The sequence below is a fragment of the Parasteatoda tepidariorum genome, chromosome 2 (genome assembly GCF_043381705.1).
Source record: "Parasteatoda tepidariorum isolate YZ-2023 chromosome 2, CAS_Ptep_4.0, whole genome shotgun sequence".
Classification (NCBI taxonomy): Eukaryota; Metazoa; Arthropoda; class Arachnida; order Araneae; family Theridiidae; genus Parasteatoda; species Parasteatoda tepidariorum.
Window position 1 is genome coordinate 47746857 of NC_092205.1, and position 6000 is coordinate 47752856.

The following is a 6000-nucleotide window of genomic DNA, read 5'->3' on the forward strand; positions in this document are numbered from 1 at the left end:
GACTTCACTTTAATTTGTAATGAGTTGAAGACAAAAAAAATTGTATTTTACCGTAATACACACATCTGTAGCAGTATGCGATTCCGAAATCGGAAGTTATCAGTTGCAAGTTTGTTGATAATATACGTTAAAAATCATTGAGAAATGTTTCTTCAAATGTTTGGCGTGTTCTGTTTCTGAAAGATTTGCCAATGTTCTTGAGAGTTTTTTCAAGTTCTTCTGCCTTTCCCATAGGGAAATTCATCATTTTTTTCTTCTTCTTTTTCTTTTTTTTGCTAATAAGCAGAGCGCTCTGCTTATTTGGAAAAAAAAAAGCGCTGTTTTTATGTTCGTAGTGGCCCTGGATCTGTCTTCATTTGCGGGTCCTTTATGAGTAATTTCAAAGTAAAAATTTTACTTTTGAATAATTTTTAATTATTTTTATTTTAAGAAAGTAAAACAATTTAAAAACTTGAATACATTATTTGCATGGAAAGTTTAGGGTTGCAGATTGCTGTTTTATACTACTTTATGCATCTATTCCGAATTCATCTAACTTATTATCCTTATTCTTAAAAAATAATAACACTGAAGCATTAATTCCTTGGACTTCAAAAAATTTAAATTTGGAAAAAAAAAAAAAAAAAAAACGAACAAATCAGTTATGGGTTTATATGCCATTGGAAGAGATTTTAATTGACTAACTAATGTGTCAATTAATGAAAAATAAATTTAAGCTTTAAATATTTCGTTATATATTGCTAGTAATATAACATCATCTTCATCTCCTAATAAAATGTCAAACGAGAAATTTTTGGAGAAATACTCTTCCTCTCATCTTCACATTTAAAATTAAATAAATTTTCTTTGGAAATGGTTTCACGAGTAGAGAACTTTTCTCTCTGTCCACTCTCAAAAAAAGCAATCAATTTCAGACAATCATCGAAAGGAGGACCTTATATCTGCACCCTTACGAAAATTTAAGATATATTTAAGGTTGATTTGATGTATCGAGGTTATTTTGAAGTATATTTGAGGTATATTTAAGGTTGCTGAAATATTAAGGTTGCTGAAATTAAAATAATTTCGACATTCCTGGTATTTCATTTTTAAAAATTCATTTTAAAAATTTCCTGATCCACAAGCTATTCCCCCCCTCCCTTTCAAATCTATAAAATATAACCTAATTTTGTTTTCAAACTTTCCGGGTGTTATGTAATGTTTTCGAATATGCTTTTTAAATTTTTACTAAAAATATTTTCGCTGTGGGTGTCAGGTTAATATTCAAGTAAAAAAAAAAAATATCGAACTTTAACCAATTTTTGTGGAGAATACAAAAAGTTAATTCAGTATAGAAACGAAATTAGTAATTAATAAAAATAACAAACAACTCTTTTTTTCAATCTCCGAGAATGTTGAGAAACCTGAGACAGTTCTCCATGAATTAATAAAAGATTTCTTGTTATCTACCGCATTTATTATTATTATTAATCCAAATATTTCGCTTTTTGTGTCAAAATCGGTTTGTTTCCACTCCTTTGAAAAACGTAGTGTTTTTTTTATTTTACATTATTATTTTATTCATAATAATCAATCAAAAATATTCTATACATTTAATGTGTTTAATGTAAACAATTTAAAGTTCTGAATTAATAATAAACTTAATTTATAATTAAACCGTTACATGCTGCTTCACTTTAATTTCATGTTTGTGAAAATTAACAACAGAAAGTGAGTTTTGTATATAAGTGATAGTGTGATTATTTTAGAACGCACAATATGCTAGCATATTGAATTGTATTGAACACTAATTTTACGGTAAATTCGCAAATAGTCTAAGAAACAGCTTAACGAGAAGAATCTAACTCAGAGTCAAACTGTAATATTGCATAAGGAAAAAAACACTGAAATAGCCTCAAAAAATCATGGTTATACATAAAAATAAAATAATTAACTAAATAAAAAATTTTCTATTACAAGAGTACAGAATATGTACTAGCATTAAGAATGTATGTTATTATTATGTATTAATGCAAGTTATGCCATATTTCAAAAGCTTATATAGCCTGTGTTATGTATGATGTTATAGCTTTTGAGTAGTAAATATATCGATATATCAAATTTCTTCTTCCTCGGCAATGCATAACATATTTATTTAAAATCATGTACTTTTCAATAATAAGAACAGGAAACAAATCCTAAAAATATTTATTGATTTTTATTTAGAATAGTTTACTTTGATATTCATTTCAGTTTAAAATAATTTACTTAAAAAAATGCTTTTCGACTTAGATTATTTGATATTATTTATGTACATTTGAAAATACCATACGTTAAAACTAAACTATAATAAAGAAGCTGAATCCTTAAATTTAAAATGTTTATCTATATGAAAAAATTGAGTAAAAATATAAGAGACTAAAAGAAAATGAAAGGCGAACGAATGAATTTTAGGATGTTCAAAAGTGGGTGAGAAATGTAAAGAAACTTTTTTTCCTTATCTAAAGGAAAGTGAGACATCCCATAGTGCATCCCACTGTAACTTTACTCTTTCTTTTGAAGAAGTCCCCCATTCTTAAACAAGAAAAGATTAAAAGAAAGACCAGAATGCAGAGAATCCATGATCCCTGAATAAATTTTTATTTTTCCACTACCACAAGCAAAGAGAAAAGAATTTGTTCCTCCTCTTCGTATCACATTACAAGATTGCAGTCCTTCTAAAAAGGCAATTAACCAGGGAACCCCTTCAGACAGAGATAGATCTTCGGTGATGACCAGAGGACAGAGAAATGTAAAATCCATAGGGTGTCTCATGCTTGTAAATCTTCAGTTTCATCAGGGGTTAAAATCTCTTTGAAAAACGTTTTCCGGATCTGTTGGATAGATTTCAAAAAGAACCCCTGCTGTAAATTAGCGTAAATCCTTCCAAAACAGGAAATATTTGTCATCCATGGTGGGAATCACCTCCACAAAAGTGTGAAATACTAAAAATGGGAGGTGCTTCTGTCTGGCTCATCAACTAATTTGAAGCAATGAAGGGATTTAACAATGAATACACCCCTCTATTTTGAAAAATAAAGACAGACGTAATTGTAAGTTGTTAAGTGTTCACGCTCCTATGAACAATTCTGCTCGTTCTAGCTGTTATTTCAAAATTTAATTCAAGAAAATAAATATTTATAGTCCATTTTAGAATTTTATAATCTAATTTGATAGGTAACAGTTTTTTCAGATAGGTTTTAATTCATTCAACTATTTAAGTGGTAAGATTTTTTTCCTTGATTGTAAGTAATCATTTCCTAAATATTTAAATAAATGTATTACGCATAAATTATTAATTAGCGTTATATGCGTTCGTTATATTTTTTAGAAATGATGTCTATGTGAAGGGATGCCAACTGCTAAGATTTCTCAGAAATGTTTTATTAAGTAGTGGAAAGTTAAAGACCAAAACTTGCAAACGTTTGGATAATTTTGGTTAAATTTAAAATGCTTACCACTAGATAACTGGAATGAAATTGTGTTTAACACGAAATTTCGAATTATACATAGGTAGTGGCGTAAAAAATAATTTTATATCAAATTAAATAATTGTATATCTGCATAAACCAAGAAACAAAACATAAATTTTGCTATCACTAGAAAAAAGTTTCCCATTAAACAGAGCAAGTTGGCATCGCTCTATATAGAGGGACATTTGGCTCTCCCCCCTTTTAATGTTATATATTAGAATTTATGATATTTTTCAGTTTCTATTACTGCTGTTTTATATGAAAAAACATTTAACATGCACAAGGATTTTTTTGTATTAATAATTATATATTATATAATTAAATATTCGTTAATGCTTTATTATTAAAATTAATATGTAATTAAAAAAAGATAAATGTTAAAATTTCAAATGTTATTGGGGACAAAATTTTTTAAATTTCCTGAAAATTTATTGCGATAGGTAAATAATTTTGTATATATTAAGTAAGTAACATTCTTAAAGTAACATGCTTTTCTTTTTATTTATTAATAGATAAATTTTGAATTTAACCACTTGTAAAAGTTTGATCTTTTTTTTCCTTTGAATGGTTAGAAAGCATATCGTCAGTTGTTTGCATTTTTTTTTTTTTTTTTTTTTTTTTTTTTTTTTTTTTTTTTTTTTGTACTCTAAGTTACAGAAGTACAATTTTAATTACATTTTAATGCTTTAAATGTGAATTGCAATAATCCTTCTACTTACAAATTGAAATTTTTTCTTCTAATTTTTAAAGACATGTTTGCTTTTAATTTTTAAATTATATTCAGTTTATATTTATCAAACTGTCTTTGACTTTGAAATTGAATCAACTTCTTCCTTATTTCTCGGCCACAAAATTTTGCAAATCTTTCTCCTATATTTTTTCTTTTTTTTTCAGATTGCCATTTTCTTCCCTTTTTTTAAAAAAAAATAGATTAAACAAATACTACTTTTATAATTTTATATAAATACTATTCTCTTAATTTTTAAGTGTTTTACAATATATATCACTTACATTATCATCCCATATCACATTGCTTGAAAAAAATTGGTATACTATGTTTAAATGGGTTTATGAAGTGTCCTCCATTTATATATTATATTTATTTCTGGCAGCAAAATAATATTAATGTTATAATGTGTAGTTTATAACCCAATCATTACAGCAGTTTTGTAACTTGAAAGAAAAAGTTATCAATAAAGTGATAATCACAATAATATTTTTTCATTAAATAATTATCTTTATTTTAAGAGTATATTTAAAAATAAAAAAAAGCAATAAGCATCTAATGTATTGAAAAACTGGAGCCTGTTTAGTTATGAAGGCTAAGCCTTCTTATAATGTATTTTCATGAAGATGCAAAAAGTCATCTTCTCGAATATTTCAATGATTTATATTTTTCTTTTTCCATAAAAACAGCTTAATTTACACAATTATAAACGACCTTTATAATTGCGCAGAAATTTTTTTTCATTTTGCTTGAAAATCTCTCTAATTACTTCTCAGATTGCGATTACCCCCTAAATTTTGGGATTCAGAAATCCAAATCCGTCGAAAAAATGGCATGTATAAACAGAAACTTCAGAGAAAGTACGTTTTAGTATCTTATGTCGTAACTTAAAATATCATTTTAAATCATATCAATATCATATCATATAATCATATCAATATATATCATATCAATATAATATAAAATATCATATTTTAAGTCACCCCTTGAACCATTGAGATGAGAAGAAAGTGAAGATCTGATCATTAGATCAAAAGTTATCAGGATGGTCCGTTTATTTATTTTTTTGCGCACTGAACGTCTAAAAATTTATAATTCAAATTTGTTTAATATTTTGCTTTATTTTTAGTTTGTTCCATTGTGATGCGAGGAGAATTTTTCATAATTTTTTTTTTTTTAATTAAATATGCTAGAATGTATTCTGGTCTATTTCTTCACTTTTTGCCTTTTTTTTACTGTTAGCAGAAGAATTATTTTTAGATATTCTTAAAACTAATCGTCAACTTCCCCTAATTTATTTCTCAATAAAGAATGTATTATTGTCGCTATTAAGTCTTGTTTTGTATGTAATTGTGTATATATTTTTTCTTATTATCTGTTATTATATAATGATTGTAAAATGTAATTATATTAAGAGCATCGGTTTTTTATTTTATTGAACAGTAAATAAACTAATCAAAATATATCTTTTGATTGTAGCTACTTTATTCGTAATTATCATAACAAATCGTAATTATTTACACTGTAATCTTTAATGAATTTATTATATCGCGATGATTTTATTGTTTTGATGTTAGCAAAGCGTGATTATTTAAAAAAAATCAATTTTCTTCAGTTTTAATTTTGAAAATGTTGGGTAATCATCCGGTTATGTTATGGTTCTTCTTTAACTCAGAGCTACATTTGTTGCGTGTACGTAATTTTGTTAACAAATTATATTTGTAAAACTTTAAAATATAATTGTGCTTAATTATACAACTTCTTAGAATTTTTATTGACAAT